The 20169-nt window shown below is 47.3% G+C and overlaps 1 protein-coding gene across 1 annotated transcript in view; it reads right to left on the minus strand.

The window, feature by feature from the left end:
* The window catches only part of PLCD4 (phospholipase C delta 4), a 100809-nt gene that overhangs the window by 71678 nt on the left and 8962 nt on the right, over positions 1–20169 (minus strand). The window contains exon 2 of the mRNA XM_040358180.1: positions 4070–4225. The gene's annotated coding sequence lies outside the window, so the exon portion shown is untranslated. The remainder of the gene's footprint in view (positions 1–4069; positions 4226–20169) is intronic.

Consider the following 20169-nt stretch of genomic DNA (forward strand, 5'->3'; position numbering starts at 1 on the left):
TTACGCAAAGCCCTATTCGCGAACGACTTATGCAAACGACGTAAAATTTTCAAAACTCGTCGCGGGAACGACGTCCATACATAACATTAGCTACGCCTCATATAGCAGGGGTAACTTTACGCCGGAAAAAGCCTAACGTAAACGATGTAAAAAAATGCTCCGGCCGGACGTACGTTTCTGAATCGGCGTAAATACCTAATTAGCATATTCCTCGCATAACTATACGAAAGCGCCACCTAGCGGCCAGCGTAAATATGCAGCCTAAGATACGACGGTGTAAGACACCGGTCGGATCTTAGGGAAATCTATGCGTAACTGATTCTCTGAATCAGGCGCATAGATACGACGGCCCGCACTCAGAGATACGCCGTCGTATCTCGTATCTGAATCCGGCCCAGTGTGTGTAAACACAGAGCTCCACGTCCTGTCAGGGAGAGGAAACAGATGCTGTGTCCCTTGTACATAGGGACACAGCATCGGTCACCTCCCCCAGTCAGTCCCCCTCCCCCCACAGTAAGAATCACTCCCAGGATACACATTTAACCCCTTCCTCGCCCCCTAGTGTTAACCCCTTCCCTGCCAGTCACATTTATACAGTTATCAGTGCATTTTTATAGCACTGTTCGCTGTATTAATGTGAATGGTCCCAAAAATGTGTCAAAAGTGTCCGCCACAATATCGCAGTCCTGACAAAATTCGCAGATCGCCGTATTACTAGTAAATTTTGTAGCCACTATAACTTTTGCGCAAACCAATCACTATACGCTTATTGCGAATTTTTTTTTACCCAATTTTTTAAAAAAAATTGGATATTTATTATAGCAAAAAGTAAAAAATATTGGCCCGGATTCAGAAAAGATATACGACGGCGTATCTCCTGATACGCCGTCGTATCTGTGAGTCCGGCCGTCGTATCTATGCGCCTGATTTATAGAATCAGGTTACGCATGGATATCCCTAAGATTCCAACAGGTGTAAGTGACTTACACCATCGCATCTTAGGCTGCAATTCCAGGCCGGCCGCTAGGTGGCGCTTCCGTATTTTTACTCGAGGAATATGCAAATGAGGAGTTACGCCGATTCAGAAACGAACGACCGCCCGGCGCTTTTTTTTTACGTTGTTTGCCTTTGGCTTTTTCCGGCGTATAGTTACCCCTGCTATATGAGGCGTAGCTAATGTTAAGTATGGCCGTCGTTCCCGCGCCGAGTTTTGAAATTTTACGTCGTTTGCGTAAGTCGTTCGCGAATACGGATGGACGTAATTTACGTTCACGTCGAAAGCATGACGAATTGCCAACGTCATTTGGAGCATGCGCACTGGGATTCAGTCGCGGCCGGCGCATGCACAGTTCGTTCGGCGCAGGGACGCGCTTGATTTAAATTAGGGTTGTCCCGATACCACTTTTTTAGGACTGAGTACAAGTACCGATACTTTTTTTCATGTACTCGCCGATACCGAATACCGATACTTTTTTTAAATGTCATGTGACAGTTTTCAAACCACAATACAGACTAAGGATATTTTCTTTAGAATTATGAAGAACTAACTCAAGACATTATAAAAGAATAAAAATGAGTAAAAATGAATAAAAAAAATGTATTTGCTTGTCACGCAGTAGTAAAAAACTCAAAGAATTTTCATAGAACATGTTGATAAATACAAAAAAAGTATTCTATCAGGCATCGGGAGCATTTGCGCGAGTACAAGTACTCCCGCAAATACTCAAATCAGTCAGGACGCCCACTAACACACAGCTCCTTTCTCTATCTGCAACGTAGAGAGCGTCCTGACTCTCCTGTAGTCCAAGGGAGGGGGCGAGCACGACACTCCACACCAGGGAGAAAGCCTCGCATTACTGTGTGGAGTTACAGACAGAAGAACAGGAAGTGAGGATTTCTCAGAAGAAATAAAGACATTTAAAAGCAAAATGGAAGGATGAGGTAAGTGAAGGAGGACTGCACTAAGGGAAAGGAAGATATTTAGGGAAAAAAAATTGTACCTTTACAACCCCTTTAAAGACGGCCTTGAGTTGGGAGCTATGATATTGAACCCTACAGCCTAAAGCCCCATACACACGGTCGGACCTTTGTCCGACCAAAATTACATCGGAGTAAAAGAGAACATGTTCTCTATCTAAACTCCGACAGAATTCCTCGGAATTTCCGATGGAAATAATCCAATGGGGCATACACACGGTCGAAATTTCTGATGGAAAAAGTCCTTCTGACTTTTTTCATCGGAAATTCCGATCGTGTGTACGGGGCATTAGACTGGGATGCCATTAAAGTTCATCATGGCCCAGATTCACAAAAGAGATACGACGGCGCATCTCCAGATACGCCGTCGTATCTCTGCCTAGCGCCGATGTATCTATGCGACTGATTCATAGAATCAGTTACGCATAGATATTCAGTAGATCCGACAGGCGTAAGTCTCTTACGCCTTCCGATCTTAACTGCAATTTTTTGTTGCCCGCTAGGTGGCGCTTCCGTAGATTTCCCCGTCGAGTATGCAAATTAGCTAGATACGCAAATTCCCGAACGTACGCGCGGCCGACGCAGTAAAGTTACGGCGTTTACGTTAGGCTTTTCCCGGTGTAAAGTTGCCCCTGAGTCTATAAGGCACAGTCAATGTTAAGTATGGCCATCGTTCCCGCGTCGAAAATTTATAAAATTACGTCGTTTGCGTAAGTCGTCCGTGAATGGTGCTTGACGTAATTTACGTCCACGGCAAAACCAATGACGTCCTTGCGACGTCATTTAGAGCAATGCACACTGGGATATTGTAGGGACGGCGCATGCGCAGTTCGTTCGGCGCGGGGACGCGCGTCATTTGAATGATACACGCCCCCTACCCCGCCGAATTTGAATTCCGCCGGGTGATTTACGTTACGCCGCCGCAACTTTACACGCAAGTGCTTTGTGAATAAAGCACTTGCCTGAAAAACTTGCGGCGGCGTAACGTAAATGAGATACGTTACTCCCGCACAGAGATACGCCGATCTCTGTGAATCTGGGCCCATGTGCGTGTAAAGGCAGGTGTCCCAATACTTTTGACAAGATAGTGTATTTGCGGCACAGTGATGATTTCACTTCTACGATTACAAGGGCAAGGGCATTTTTTCTGCCCACAAAGTGGATTTAAATCTTATGCGGCTATTGAGGAATGAAAGTTTGTGTGTGCGGAGTTCAGCTTTAAGGGCCAGATTCACCAAAGAGATACGACGGCGTTTCTCCTGATACGCCGTCGTATCTCTGTTTCTATCTATGCGACTGATTCATAGAATCAGTTACGCATAGATAGCCAGAAGATCCGACAGGTGTAATTGTTTTACACTGTCGGATCTTAGGATGCAGTACCGCAGCCGCCGCTGGGGGGAGTTCGCATCGTAAACCAGCGCCGGGTATGCAAATTAGGAGTTACGGCGATTCCCGACGGTTTTTCGCGTTCGCTACGTCGCCGCTAGTCTAGTTTCCCGTCGCAAAGTTACACTTTTTTTTTGGTGCCTTAACTTTACACAGCAAGTGTATTGCTGTCTAAAGTATGGCCGCCGTTCCCGCGTCAAAATTTAAAAATCAACGTCGTTTGCGTAAGCCGTCCGGGAATACGGAAGTACGCTACGAGCATCGCCGTTCAAAAAAATTACGTCACGGCGTGCAAAGCACGGCGGGAGTTCAGAAACGGAGCATGCGCGGTAGGTCCGGCGCGGCAGCGCGCCTAATTTAAATGGCACACGCCCATTTGAATTGGCCCGCCTTGCGCCGGACGTATTTACGATACACCGCCGCAAGTTTCCAGGTAAGTGCTTTGTGGATCGGGCACTAAAACTGGAAACTTGCGGCGGTGTAACGTAAACGGGTTACGTTACACGGCCGGAAATGTATGTGAATCTGGCCCTAAGTTTCTAGTTTTTGTTTGGAAATGTCCGTTAAAATAAAAGCGCACACACACATCGGCCACCAACTAGGGCGGCCCCGTTAGCCGCGCTCTATTTTTTGTTGTAAAGGGAATGGGGCTGAAAGCCTCCACTTTCTACAGAGAAGACGAGGAGCGTTGCTGCGGACTGACCTGATAGAAAGGGGAGCTGGCTGCCTCCCAGGTCTCAGGATTCCGGTCGGCTCATATTTCCGGCACACCAATAACCAGCGGCTTAATGAGCTTTCTGCATCAGATCCACCTTTGTGTGTCATTTAATTAGGATGGGTCCTGGCAGAGCGTGCCTTCCTGCAAGAGGGAGAAAAAATCGCATTATTGTTAGCGGGAGAGACGTCTCTCGTATGAAGCAGGGATGTACAGAGCCTAGGGAATACCCACAATTACTGACTGATGGACTGGCGGCATGCGTACAAGGTTACACGCTAACGCAGGAGTGGAAAGAGGCTTCGGTTTCACCCTCGCCGCTTGACGAAGCAACAAAAAAAAAGTTTGAAACCATGTGATCAGGAATACTAAAGTGTGTGTACAATGCAGGCCGACGCTTATTTCTGCTGAAAGATATTTTTGTAAAACGTTTTTCAACCCCAAAAAAATATATTGCAGCTTATCAATCTTTACAGTAGATGTGGTGGCTGCATTAGTTTTCTTTTTCCATTAGGCTCCGTTCACACATAAGCTTAATTACAGCGGCGGCCCGTAATGCAGGGCCAGTGCTGATCCTGACCTCCCTGGGGCCCTAAGCAAAATGACATGTCACATTAAATATTAACGTTGAGAAGCCGGTGGGGGTGTTCTGCTATCGGAACTGACATCTTACATTAAAGTGAGAAGGCGGGGGTGCTGACTTCTTACCTCTTCTCCCATGCAGCCAGCGAGTTGAGAAGCGGGGTGAGGGGCCAAAAAATGACTTCTCACCAGGCGGGGCCTCTAGTAATTTGGGGGGCCCCATGCAGCTTTGTGGGGCCCTAAGCGGCTTGCATAGTGAGCCTATAGGGTGGATCGGCCCAGCGCTGGGCGCAGGGAATGCAGCTCCACCCCAATCCATGCGCCCGACCCCCTAATCTACATGCGGGGCGCCGGACACATGGATTCCAATTGTGGTATATATTTTTTTTAAGCATGTGATTAGAGTCTGAAGCTCTAACAGGCTTCAAAAAAGGGTGGGCTCAGGGCGCAGAGCACTGCGCCCCGAGCCCATTCGATTGTGTGACAGTATAGGGTTGCCACCTTTTTTTGGGCAATGCACAGTGCGAATGCATCGCACATATGTGAACCAGCCTCATTGAAATCAATGTATTTTATAATGTTATGCGAATTGGATGCGGTTTAACCCCCACTCAATTCGCATAGGTGTGAACCCGGCCTAAAGCAGGGTTAGGTTATAAAAAAATATCCCAAGCTTTGAACATCTCACGGATCTCTGTTCAATCCATCATCCAAAAATGGAAAGAGTATGGCACAACTGCAAACCCACCAAGACATGGCCGTCCACCTAAACTGACCGGGCCGGACAAGGAGAGCATTCATCAGAGAAGCAGCCAAGAGGCCCATGGTAACTCTGGAGGAGCTGCAGAGATCCACAGCTCAGGTGGGAGAATCTGTCCACAGGACAACTATTAGTGGTCTCTCCACAAATCTGCCCTTTATGGAAGAGTGACAAGAAGAAAGACATTGGTGAAAGAAAGACGTAAGAAGTCCTGTTTGCAGTTTGTGAGAAGCCATGTGGGGGAGGGGACACCGCAAACATGTGGAAGAAGGAGCTCTGGTCAGATGAGACCAAAATTTAACATTTTGGCCTAAAAGCAAAACACTATTAGGTAGATTCAAGTACAATGCCGCAACTTTGCGGCGGCGTAGCTTAAGGAATTTAAGCTACGCCGCCGTAAGTTAGCGAGGCAAGTACATGATTCACAATGTACTTGCCTGCTAACTTACGGCAGCGTAGCCTAAATCGGCGGGCGTAAGGAGCGCCTAATTCAAATGTCTTTGAGGGGGGCGTGTTTTATGTCAATGAGGCTTGACCTCACGTTTTCTACGTTTTTTTTTACTGCGCATGCGCCGGGCGCCTACATTTCCCAGTGTGCATTGCGGCTAAGTATGCCGCACGGGTCTATTGATTTTGACGTGGACGTAAACGACGTAAATCCCGATTCACGGACGACTTACGCAAACAACGTAAAAAATTTGAATTTCGACACGGGAACGGCGGCCATACTTGACATTACTATTCCAATAGGGCCTAGCTCTAACTTTGCGCGGCCTATCTCTTATGTAAACGGCGTAAAAGTACTGCGTCGGACGGGCGTACGTTCGTGAATCGGCGTATCTACTCATTTACATATTCTATGCCAACCGCAATGGAAGCGCCACCTAGCGGCCATCCAAAATATTGCAATCTAAGATAGGACGGCGCAAGCCGTCGTATCTTAGATATGTTTAAGCGTATCTCTGTTTGAGCATACGCTTAAACATAGGTCGGCGTAGATTCTGAGTTAGGTCGGCTTATCTACTGATAAGCCGGCCTAACTCTTTGTGAATCTACCTATATGTGTGGCGGAAGACTAACACTGCACATCACCCTGAACACACCATCCCCACTGTGAAACATGGTGGAGGCAGCATCATGGTGTGGGGATGCTTTTCTTCGGCAGGGACAGGGAAGCTGGTCAGAGTTGATGGGAAGATGGATGGAGCCAAATACAGGACAATCTTAGAAGAAAACCTGAGTCTGCAAAAGACTTGAGACAACGACCCGAAACATACAGCCAGAGCTACAATGGAATGGTTTAGGTCAAAGCATATTCATGTGTTAGAATGGCCCAGTCACAGTCCAGACCTAAATCACATTGAGAATCTGTGGCAAGACTTGAAAATTGCCAATCACAGACGCTCTCCATCCAATCTGACAGAACTTGAGATATTTTACAAAGAAGAATGGGCAGAAATGTCCCTCTCTAGATGTGCAAAGCTGGTAGAGACACCCCCAAAAAGACTTGCAGCTGTAATTGCAGTGAAAGGCGGTTCTACAAAGTATTGACTCCGGGGGGCGCCATACAAATGTACCCCCCCACACGTTTCACATATTTATTTGTAAAAAAAAAATGTTTTATTCGTTTATCATTTTCCTTCCACTTCACAATTATGTGCCACTTTGTGTTGGTCTGTCACCTAAAATCCCAAAAAAATACATTTATGTTTTTGGTTGTAACATGACGACATGTGGAACATTTCAAGGGGTATGAATACTTTTTCAAGGCCCTGTGTACGCTGAGTATACAAAGGGTGAATGTTAGGGGACTACAAGAGAGGACTGGAAACTCGTGGACGTCTAATCCTCAGGTAGGAAAGTGACACTTCTCTGAAACGCATTGATTGACAGCTACAGGTCGCCACACAGCGCATGCAAGGGGCTCTCTACTGACCTATGAGCTTAAAGGTTAGGAGCAAACGGTGTCCTATCAACAAATAGACTCAACATGAACCCTTCTCAGTATTACAGCTTCGAACGGAACATCAGAGGATTTTTCCTAAGGAGGCACTTTTACTGTTGTGGATTAACGAGCACTCCTCCTCTTAGGACTTGTGCCGTGCAGCACTGGGGCTCCTGGTTCATATCCTCATCAGGATACCACTGTGTCTGCATGGAGTTTGCACGTCCTCCCTGTGCTTGCCTAGGTTACCTCCCACAAGACATGCTGGTAGGCAGGGCCGCCATCAGGGGGGTACAGGCAGTACACCTGTAAGGGGCCCGGATGGCAACCCCCTTTAAGGGGGTCCAGAGGTTCCCAGGGGCCCAGAGGCCCACAGGGCCCCAGATGGCAACCCCCCTTTTTTTTATTTATTTTTTTATAAAAAAATATATATATTTTTTAATATATTTTTATTTTATTTTTTATTAAAGGGCCAATTTTATTTTTATTTTTTAGGGCTCCGGATATATATATATATATATATATATATATATATATATATATATATATATATATATTTTTTTTTATAAAAGGGCTCAGAGGTCCCCAGGGCCCCATGTGGCAAACCCCCTTTTTTTATTTATTTTTATTAAAGGGCCCAGAGGTCCCCAGGGCCCCAGATGGCAACCCCCCCCTTTTTTTTTATAAATGTTTATTTTTATTTTTTTTATATTTATTTTTTATTAAAGGGCCCAGAGGTTTCTTTTTTTTTTATTAAAGGGCCCAGAGGTTTATTTTTTTTATTAAAGGGCCCAGAGGTCCCAGATGGCAACCCCCCTTTTTTTGTAGTTTCTTTTTAAAAAAAAAAAAAAATTGTGTGTGTGTATATATATATATATATATATATATATATATATATATTTTATAAGGGCCCAGAGGTCCCTAGGGCCCCAGATGGCAACCCCCCTCTTTTTAAAAATAAATACATTTAAATATATATTTTTATATATATATATTTTTTCTTTTTATTAAGGGGCCCAGCCAGAGGTCCCCAGGGCCCTGGATGGCTGCCCCCCTTTTTTATATTTATATTTTTCTTTGATTCTTATTTTTTTATAAAGGCCCCCCCCCCCCCCGGTTCTCAATTCGTGGCAGCCTCCCCGCTTCTCAGTTTCAGGCGGCAGCACCCTCCCCCCCCCCCCCCGGTTTTCTTCTCCAGGGGGCCCATGCCTGAAGCTGTGGAAGGGGCCCCATAATTCCTGATGGCGGCCCTGCTGGTAGGTAACTGGTTTCTGCCTACATTGGCCCTAGTATATGTGTGTATAGCTCCCGACTGTCCCTGATTTGGAGGGACTGCCCCTGATTTGGAGGGACTGCCCCTGATTTGGAGGGACTGCCCCTGATTTGGAGGGACTGCTCCTGATTTGAAACAAAGTGCCTCTGTCCCTCTTTCCTCCTCATTTTTCCCTCATTTTGGTCTGATCTATATAGTTGTATATAAAATGCACTTTTTTTCTTTCAAAAAGTGTTTCCCAGCGCTAAACCTTTCATCCAATTTCTAAATTATTGAAATTGTAAATTCCAAAAGCCAATATAAAGGAATAGCAGTGGTAATCCATTTTTTGTATATTTCTCCTTTAACCACTTGCCGACCGCCGATATACGTAGAATGGCACGGGCTGACAAATGGTCGGACCTGTACGTCCCTTTAAATTTGACGGCCAGTGGGCACGCGCCTCGTGAGTGCGCCCGCGGGAACTCGATGTTCCCGGGCGGCCCGCGATTGCGGTCGACAAAAGCAGAACAGGGGGATGCCTTTGTAAACAAGGCATTTCCCTGTTCTGCCTAGTGACACGTCAGGGATCTACTGTTCCCCCGTGATCGGGAACAGTGATCGCTGACATGTCACTGGTAGCTCCTCCCCCTAACAGTTAGAATCACTCCCTAGGACACACTTAACCCCTTCGGCGCCACCTAGTTGTTTTTCAGGGGTTCGGTTAGCCCCCTTAGTTCCTGTGAAGGGAACTTTTAAAGTGGTAGTATACTCTGTACTACCACTTTAACCTACAGGTAAGCCTATAATAAGGCTTACCTGTAGGTATAAAGAATATCTCCTAAACCTGTAAGGTTTAGGAGATATTCCCCCCGCAATGCGCCGCTGACAGCCGGACCTTGTCCCCGGAGAGAAGTCTCCCGCGCGCATGCGTGGGAGTGACGACATCGCCGCTCCAGCCAACCACAGCGCTGGAGCGGCGATACCCGGAAGACACGCCGAAGGAAAGATGACATCTCCCTCGGCGTGGACCAGGGAAGTTCCGAGGTAAGTATTTCATAATGAGCTAGTATGCGGTGCATACTAGCTCATTATGGCTTTTGCTTTTCATGTTTGAAAAAAAAAAACAGCGGGTTTACTGCCGCTTTAAGGCGTCAGCATACCAAGACATTTTGGCCAATTTCATGCTCCCAACTTTGTGGGAACAGTTTGGGGACGGCCCCTTCCTGTTCCAACATAACTGCCCACCAGTGCACAAAGCAAGGTCCATAAAGACATGGATGAGCGAGTTTGGAGTGGAGGAACTTGACTGGCCTGCACAGAGTCCTGACCTCAACCAGATAGGACACCTTAGGGATGATTTCAATCAGAAAATAATTTGATTGTTTATCAAAGCCTGCATGACCACCATTATATTGTAAGCTCCTTGAAGGCAATGATGTAAATGAATAGCCTGTAAGGTGTGGGCATTATATAAATGCTGGCAATAAATAAGTTCAGGGTCAGATCCTAATGGCTGCCGAGTCTGATAGTAACAGCTGCATTATAGAGCAGCCATTAAAATCTAACCTGTGTGCTAAGTGCTATCAATAATCCCCCCGTCGGCTTCAGTAAGTAACTCCGGTCGATACGCGACATTATGTCCTCCCCCACCCTCTGCATTATGCATGACGCCATATTTGTAAGTTTAAAAATAAAAATGGGATGGACGTGTCCCAAGTCCTCCTTGGCCGGATGCAGAGTGGGCTTTTAACTCCGGTTATGTCTGAGGAAGGTACGGCGTGTACTATGGTCACAACTTGCTCATTAGTAGGAGCTGCTGCCGGCCCGAGTAGACCGCGCAGTCCAGACAGACTTACCCCAGGTGGCTGACCGGAATACGCAGATGGCAGAAGATAGATTTAAAGCAGTAATAAACCCGAAAGCAAACATTTATTACATTGCAGCTTACCAATTCTTAGATGTGATGGCTGCATTAGTTTTCTTTTTTAGAACTTTCTTTCCTTTACCCATTAAAAATTGAAAAACACGTTCCTGCACTCTCTTGGCCAATGTTCTTTTTGTATAGTCAATGTATTGCAATCCGCATGGGCACTCCATACCATATAAGTGCTGTGCAAATGGTTGGCGCTATATAAATCCTGTATAATAATAATAATAATAATAATAATATGCCACCCCCTCTGTATGGCACCCAAGCTGTCCTGCAGATGTAGCAGTTACAGGGGTCAGAAAATGTATTTACCACTGGCAGGGGTGCTTGCAAGGTACAGCTTTTATTATATTCCAAAAGGCAAAAAGCTGTCCGCTGTAACTGATTATAAAGTGAGAGCTGAAGTTTGGCTTCAGTTTGTTAGTGTATCTATCTCTGCTAATACATCTAACACTCCCCTCCCCCTAGACTGACAATGCTGCTGAGCAAAGGTGCCCCATGTGCTCCTTCATCCAGAGTGGAGGCTCTCTAATACAGGAGGAGTGTTAGGCTGGCCATACATTATACAATTTTCCTTCAGATTTACCAAACCACATAATATGAGGTCAAACCTAAACACTTTAAGATCCAGATTCAGGTAGCTTGGCGTATCGTTGAGCGGGCGTAGCGCATCTCATATGCGCTACGCTGACGTAACTGTGAGAGGCAAGAGCAGTATTCACAAAGCACTTGCTCCCTAAGTTACGGCGGCGTAGCGTAAATGGGCCGGCTTAAGCCCGCCTAATTCAAATTTGGAAGGTAGTGGGCGTGCTGTATTAAAATTAACCGTGACCCCATGTAAATGAATGGCCGAACAAACGGCGCATGCGCGCGCATGCTCAGAATCACGTCGCATATACTCCCTAAGAAACGACGGCTCAATGCCTACGACGTGAACGTAACCTACGCCCAGCCCCATTCACGTACGACTTACGTAAACGACGTAAAATACGACGGCTGTTCCGTCGTCCATACCTTAACATGACTTACCCCTGCCTTCGGTGGAATAACTTTACGTCGGACGTACACCTTACGTAAACGGCGTAGCTTACTGCGACGGGCGCAAGTACGTTCGTGAATCGGCGTATCTAGGTCAATTACATATTCAACGTGTAAATCAATGGAAGCGCCCCAACGGCCAGCGTAAATATGCACCCAAGATACGACAGCGTAGGAGACTTACGTCGGTCGGATGGAGCCAGAATTCAGGCGTATCTGGTTTCAAGAAAACGGCGCATAGATACGACGGCGCATCCGTGGATTTACGCGACGTATAAGAATATACGTCGGCGTAAGTCCTACGTGAATCTAGCTCTAAATTTGTATGCAATCAGGCAGTCCCTTGTACTACATAACTGAAGGCAAATTGATAAGAAAATTGTATAATGTATGGCCAGCCTAACACACATTCTGTATTAAGTGCCTCCACTGGGAATGAAGGAGCACAGGGGTATTGTCAGTCTGGGGGAGGGGAGCATAGCTCCAAATTGTCCCTGATTTCGAGGGGCTGTCCCTGGTTTGGAACAAAATCCCCCTGTCCCTCTTTCCTCCTCATTTTGGTCTGATCTACGGTGCCTTGAAAAAGTATTCATACCCCTTTGACTTTTTCCACATGTTGCCATGTTACAACCAAAAACTTAAAATGTATTTTATTGGGATTTTATGTGATAGACCAACACAAAGTGTCACATAATTGTGAAGTGGAAGGAAAATGATAAATGGTTTTAAATTTTTTTTACAAATAAATCTGTGAAAAGTGTGGGGGGTACATTTGTATGGCGCCCCCCGGAGTCAATACTTTGTAGAACCTCCTTTCTCTGCAATTACAGCTGCAAGTCTTTTTGGGGATGTCTCTACCAGCTTTGCACATCTAGAGAGGGACATTTCTCCCCATTCTTCTTTGTAAAATATCTCAAGCTCTGTCAGATTGGATGGAGAGCGTCTGTGATCAGCAATTTTCAAGTCTTGCCACAGACACTCAATGTGATTTAGGTCTGGACTGTGACTGGGTCACCCTAACACATGAATATGCTTTGATCTAAACCATTCCATTGTAGCTCTGGCTGTATGTTTAGGGTCATTGTCCTGCTGGAAGGTGAACCTCCTCCCCGGTCTCAGGTCTTTTGCAGACTCTAAGGCCCCGTACACACGGCCGAGGAACTCGACGTGCAAAGCACGTCGAGTTCCTCGTCGAGTTTTGGGATGAAGCCGCCGAGGAGCTTGGCGGGCCGCCTTCTCCCATAGAACAACGAGAAAATAGAGAACATGTTCTCTATTTTCTCGTCGAGCTCCTCGGCGGCTCCATCGAGCCAAAACTGTACAGACGACAGAGTTTCTCGGCAGAATCCGGGTTTTGACCGAGTTTCTCGGTGAATTCTGCCGAGAAACTCTGTCGTGTGTACGGGGCCTAACAGGTTTTCTTCTAAGATTGTATTTGGCTCCATCCATCTTCCCATCAACTCTGACCAGCTTTCCCTGTCCCTGCTGAAGAAAAGCATCCCCACCACATGATGCTGCCACCACCATGTTTCACAGTGGGGATGGTGTGTTCAGGGTGATGTGCAGTGTTAGTTTTCCCCACACATAGCGTTTTGCTTTTAGACCAAAAAGTACAATTTTGGTCTCATCTGACCACAGCACCTTCTTCCGCATGTTTGCTGTGTCCCCTCCCCCACATGGCTTCTCACAAACTGCAAACAGGACTTCTTATGGCTTTCTTTCTCCAATGTCTTTCTTCTTGTCACTCTTCCATAAAGGGCAGATTTGTGGAGAGACGACTAATAGTTGTCCTGTGGACAGATTCTCCCACCTGAGCTGTGGATCTCTGCAGCTCCTCCAGAGTTCCCATGGGCCTCTTGGCTGCTTCTCTGATGAATGTTCTCCTTGCCCGGCCCGGTCAGTTTAGGTGGACGGCCATGTCTTGGTAGGTTTGCGGTTGTGCCATACTCTTTCCATTTTCCAATGATGGATTGAACAGATCTCTGTGAGATGTTCAAAGCTTGGGATATGTTTTTATATTCTAACCCTGCTTTATACTTCTCCACAACTTTATCCCTGACCTGTCTGGTGTGTTCATTGGCCTTCATGATGCTGTTTGTTCACTAAGGTCCTCTAACAAACCTCTTAGGCCGGGTACACACGAACAAACATGTACGGTGAAAGCGGTCCGTCAGACCGTTTTCACCGTACATGTCTGCCAGAGGGCTTCTGTACGATGGTTGTACACACCATCGTACAGAAGTCCGCGCGTAAACAATACGCGGGGCGTGTCCACGTCGTCGCCGCGACAATGACGCGGCGATGACGCGGAGACGTGGGCGGGCCTGCCATTTAAAGGCTTCCACGCATGCGTCAAAGTCATTCGACGCATGCGAGGGACGGCGGGTGCCTGGACATGTACGGTAGGTCTGTACTGACGACCGTACATGTCCGAGCGGGCAGGATTCCAGCGGACGGTTTTAAAACACGTCCAGGAATATTTGCCCGCTGGGAAAAGGCCCGGCGGGCAAATGTTTGCTGGAATTCGGCCAGCTCAGGGAGACTTTTATGTTTTGGGGGACCTCTGATGTGATGAGGGAACTTCTGCTATGATGGAGGAACCTCTGATGTTATGAGGGAACCTCTGATGTGATGGGGGCTCTGATGTGATAGGGAGATTTTTGTGTTTTGGGGGACCTTTTATGTAATGAGGGAACCTCTGGTATGATGGAGGAACCTCTGATGTGATAGGGGGACCTCTGATGTGATGGGGGACCTCTGATGTGATAGGGGACCTCTGATGTGATGGGGGACCTCTGATGTGATAGGGGGACCTCTCATGTGAAGGGGGGACCTCTCATGTGAAGGGGGGACCTCTCATGTGAAGGGGGGGGTTCTGGGGTGATGGTGGGCCTATTATGTGATGAGGGAACCTCTGGTATGATAGGGGGACCCCTGATGTGATAGGGGGATCTTTGATGTGAAGGGGGGGGGGTTGGGGTGATGGTGGGCCTCTGATGTGATGTGATGTGAGGTGATTGGGGACCTCTAATGTGATGGGGGACCTCTGATGTGATAGGGGGACCTCTGATGTGATGGGGGACCTCTGATGTGATGGGGGACCTCTGATGTGATAGAGGGACCTCTAATGTGAAGGGGGGGGGGGTTCTGGTGTGATGGTGGGCCTCTGATGTGATGGGGGTCCTCTGATGTGATAGGGGGACCTCTGATGTGATTGGGGACCTATGATGTGATGGGGGACCTCTGATGTGATAGGGAGACCTCTGCTGTGATGGGGGACCTCTGTTGTTATAGGGTAACCTCTGATGTGATGGGGGAAACTCTGATGTGATTGGAGGACCTGTGATGTGATGGTGGAACTTCTGATGTGATTGGAGGACCTGTGATGTGATGGGGGACCTCTGATGTGATAGGGAGACCTCTGATGTGATGGGGGACCTCTGTTGTTATAGGGTAACCTCTGATGTGAAGGGGTGATTCTGGTGTGATGGTGGGCCTCTGATGTGATGGTGGAACCTCTGATGTGATTGGAGGACCTGTGATGTGATGGGGGAAACTCTGATGTGACGAGAGGCCTCTGATGTTATGGGGGGGGGGGGCTCTGATGTGATAGGGGTCTCTATTTAAAAAAAACATTAAAAAAAATTAAAAAATAATAATAAAAATAATTCTAAGAATTGGAAACAAATATTTTAAAGAAGTTGTATTTTTTAGTCATTTGGGGGGGGGGGGGGGGGGGGGCTGGTCAGGTAGGTTGTATGGGACCCTGGGATTTCTAATGGCAGCCCTATGTTAGACACGTGTTTTAGAGAGAAAAGCTATCAGGGGGAGTACTGTGACCTTAGTGAGGGGTAATAAACACCTACAAGTGTCACATTTACGAATGACTTAGTAAGTACGCCCCTGCCATGTAATACATATCTGGTTCACTACTTTAAACCAATATGACCGTTCTCTGCATGCAATTGTAAAAAACACCGAGATGTTCTCCGTCCATACTGTATAGAAATGCTGTGAGCACAGGACTGTATATCCTCTGGGAAAAGACGGCAGACCACACCCTGCATCAACCAAGGCAATGTGATTAGTAACAATTGCGGTAAGATGGAGATATACGGGAGATGTCACATGGTCTCCCAGCGCAGAAAGAAATGTCATGATCAATTCTGATGTGATTTCTTCTTAGACGCCCCCTCCATTATGCGCAGTGTCCTCACAACCCTGACAGTGAACCCGCTTCCATTTATCAATATAAAAACTCCTATAGATTGTAAATCCCCAGCGATCTATAATACAGATTGGAAATGTTTTAGTTGCGGAGATATAACTGTCACATTGTTGCCAAATCTATCATTTGCTGGATTAGCTCAGTGCAGAGCGGATACATTTCTAACCATCAAAGTGCTGATTTCATTAATATATGCATTGAGCAACGCAGGGCCGCCTATTTTATGTCTGTGTGTCCGCCAACTACCCCCGACTCCCAGAGGAAGGACCGAGTCTTGGGAACGTGGAAACGTGGCTGGGGTTCAGTCTGGGACAGCTGCAAATAACATTCTGTGGAGTGGCTGCCTGTCCATATGGGGTGCAGGGGCGCCACCCCCCCCTAATCCATACCCCCGGCCCCTAATCTACATGCAGGGCGCCGGACGCACGGATTCCAATGGGGTTTTTTTTAGTTTGAAAGCACGTGATTAGAGCCAGAGGGCCAGATTCTCAAAAGAATTACGCCGGTGTATCTACAGATACACCGGCGTAATTCGAAAATCCCGCCGGCGTATCATTGCTTTGTATTCTCAAAACAAGATACGCCGGAATTAGGCTAGGATGCGACTGGTGTAAGTCACTTACACCGTCGGATCCTAAATGCAATACAACGCTGGCCGCTAGGTGGCTTGTACGTCAAATTCACCGTCTCATATGCAAATGAGCCGAATACGCCGATTCCCGAACGATTTTGCGCCGCCTCGTCGTCGTTTACGTCGTTTCCGTAAGCGTAAGGTTACCCCTGCTATATGAGGGGTAACCTTACGTCGGTCCGCCGTATGCCATGTTAAGTATGGCTGTCGGGACGGCGTCGGGTTTTTCCGTCGTTTACGTAACTCGTCGCGAATAGGGCTGTGCGTTAATTACGTTCACGTCGAAACCAATTGATTTACAGCGTACTACGGAGCATGCGCACTGGGCTACGTTTAAGGCCAGCGCATGCGCAGTTCGTTCGGGACAGGGGGCGCGCTTAATTTAAATACAAGCCGCCCCCTTTGAATTACGCGGGGATACGCCGGGCCATTTACACCACGCCGCCGCAAATTACGGAGTGCTTTGAGAATACGGCACTTGCTCCACTAAGTTGCGGCGGCGTAGTGTAAATAGCTTACGCTACGCTACGCCGGAATCTACGTGAATCTGGCCCAGAAGCTTTAATTGGCTTTAAAAAAGGGTGGGCTCGGGACGCAGAGCACTGCGCCCAGAGCCCACCCAGTTGTGTGGAAATAGTGAATTAATATTCGTTATTGTCTTCCTGATTCTCCACCCGGCCTATCAGGAAGCAGGTCCTGTGTGTATGTATATATATATGTATATATATACACACACACCCATGTGTTTGAGCTTTGGGGTGAACACCCTAATGTAATAGGCTGCGCACACCTATGGGTGACACTGTGATCCTGGTACATTGGGACTGAGGTCCAAGGTGCGGAACTGTTCTAGACAGTTAGGGCCAGATTCTCGTAGATTGGAGTAAAACTATGCGGGCGTAACGTATCTCGTTTATGCTACACGGCTGCAAGTTTTCACGGGCAAGTGCTTGATTCACAAAGCACTTGCCTGTAAAGTTGCGGCGGCGTAGCGTAAATTCTCCGGCGCAAGCCCGCCTAATTCAAATGATCCAGGTAGGGGGCGTGGATCATTTAAATTAGGCGCGTTCCCGCGCCGATCGTACTGCGCATGCGCCGTCCCTAAAGTTTCCTGACGTGCATTGTGCTAAATGACGTCGCAAGGACGTCATTGGTTTCGACGTTAACGTAAATGGCGTCCAGCGCCATTCACGGACGACTTACGCAAACAACGTACTTTTTTAAATTTCGACGCGGGAACAACGGCCATACTTAACATTGGTTGCCCCTCATATAGCAGGGGCAACTTTACGCGTCGCAAAAGCTATGGAAACGTTGTAAATTCACTGCGTCGACCGCGCGTACGTTCGGGAATCTCGCGTAAATAGCTAATTTGCATAGACGACGGGGAAAACGACGTCGGCGATATCTAGCGGCGGGAAAAAAAATTGCATCTAAGATCTGACAGCGTAAGAGCCTTACGCCTGTCAGATCCAATAGATATCTATGCGTAGGGCCGGGTACACACGAACAAACATGTATGGTGAAAGCGGTCCGTCGGACCGTTTTCACCATACATGTCTGCCAGAGGGCTTCTGTACGATGGTTGTACACACCATCGTACAGAAGTCCGCGCGTAAACAATACGCGGGGCGTGTCCGCGTCGTCGCCGCGGCGATGACGCGGAGACGTGGGCGGGCCTGCCATTTAAAGGCTTCCACGCATGCGTCGAAGTCATTCGACGCATGCGAGGGACGGCGGGCGCCTGGACATGTACAGTAGGTCTGTACTGACGACCGTACATGTCCGAGCGGGCAGGATTCCAGCGGACGGTTTTAAAACACGTCCAGGAATATTTGCCCGCTGGGAAAAGGCCCGGCGGGCAAATGTTTGCTGGAATTCGGCCCGCTCGCGCCCACACACGACCGAACATGTATGCTGAAACTGGCCCGCGGACCAGTTTCAGCATACATGTTTGGTCGTGTGTACGGGGCCTAACTGATTCTAAGAATCAGTCGCATAGATACGCCGGGCCAGATTAGGACTTATGACGGCGCAAATGGCGTTGCGCCGTCGTAAGCCCTTTGAGAATCTAGGCCCTTAGCTTCTATGGACTTTGTTGATTGAGTTTACATTCAAATGCAGTTCCAGTGATCTGGGGGTCCCCAAGGAATTTTCAGGGATTTCCTTTCACTTCCTCTTTGACTATGGGACAGAAAGTAAAAGGAAAATCTCCCCAATGGGGACACAGATGGCGGGAAAAAAAATCTGACAGGGGTTATAACCCTCCGTGGCTCTATCCAAAATGTAAAAAAAAAGTTTTGCCTATAGTTCTAATTTGTTGTTTTTTTGTTTGTTTTGTAACCCATCATACTTACCTAGGTGGATGCTGCATTGGTCCCCTGGCGTCTCTGCACTGAGAACCGAGACTACGAACACCGCCGATGACTCTGTTCTCGCAAGCTCCCCGAGACGAGAGCTGCTGCCTGTCAATCAGCGTCTCTCCACGCTCATTGGAGCGCTGAGCTGTGGAGGGGCGGGGAGCGGCCATCTCACCGTCAGACATCAGTCCAGGCACCTGGTGGATTCAGACCTTATTGTCAGAATGACGCGGTGCCTGGACTCATTCCAGTGACATCAGCAGAGAGCGGACTTCAGACCGATAGGATTGCCATATGTTCGGGATTCACCTGGACAGTCTTGGATTTAAATCATGTGTCCGGGTTTCAGGTGGACCGAAACCCGGACACATAATTTAAAACCCGGACTGTCCGACATTATTCAGGCAAGAATGTGGCTCGGAATAGGGCCCGACAGGAGGGTGAGGGGGCGCTATTACTATTATCTTTGGAATGTCTAAAGATGTCCCAGGTCTGTTACAATACTACAGTGTATACAAAATAATAATAATTGCTTTGCGCAGCTAAAGTGTTTAGGTTTGGCTTGAAGAAAAAGTGGCAACCCTACAGACCGCTCTCTGCTGAAAACGGGTCACAGGAGTGCAAAACGAGCTCAGGCTGGACTTCTCCTTTAACCACTTAACCCCCGGACCATATTGCTGGTCAAAGACCAGAGCACTTTTTGCGATTCGGCACTGCGTCGCTTTAACTGACAATTGCGCGGTCGTGCGACGTGGCTCCCAAACAAAATTGGCGTCCCATTTCCCCACAAATAGAGCTTTCTTTTGGTGGTATTTGATCACCTCTGCGGTGTTTAGTTTTTGCGCTATAAACAAAAATAGAGCGACAATTTTGAAAAAAAAATTATATCCCCCAAAAATATATAAAAAAACACATTTTTCCCTCAGTTTAGGCCAATACGTATTCTTCTACATATTTTTCGTAAAAAAAAATCGCAACAAGCGTTTATTGATTGGTTTGCGCAAAAGTTATAGCGTTTACAAAATAGGGGGTATTTTATAGGCATTTTTATTAATATTTTTTTTTTACTATTAATGGCGGCGATCAGCGATTTTTTTTCAGTACTGCGACATAATGGCGGACACATCGGACACTTTTGACACATTTTTGGGGCCATTGGCATTTTTATAGCGATCAGTGCTATAAAAATGCATTGGATTACTATAAAAATGCCACTGTCAGGGAAGGGGTTAACACTAGGGGGCGAGGAAGGGGTTAAGTATGTTCCCTGGGTGTGTTCTAACTGTAGGGGGGGGGCCTCACTAGGGGAAATGACCGATCTTCTGTTCATACATTGTATGAACAGAAGATCAGCATTTC

This window comes from Rana temporaria, chromosome 6, assembly GCF_905171775.1.
Source record: "Rana temporaria chromosome 6, aRanTem1.1, whole genome shotgun sequence".
Lineage (NCBI taxonomy): Eukaryota > Metazoa > Chordata > Amphibia > Anura > Ranidae > Rana > Rana temporaria.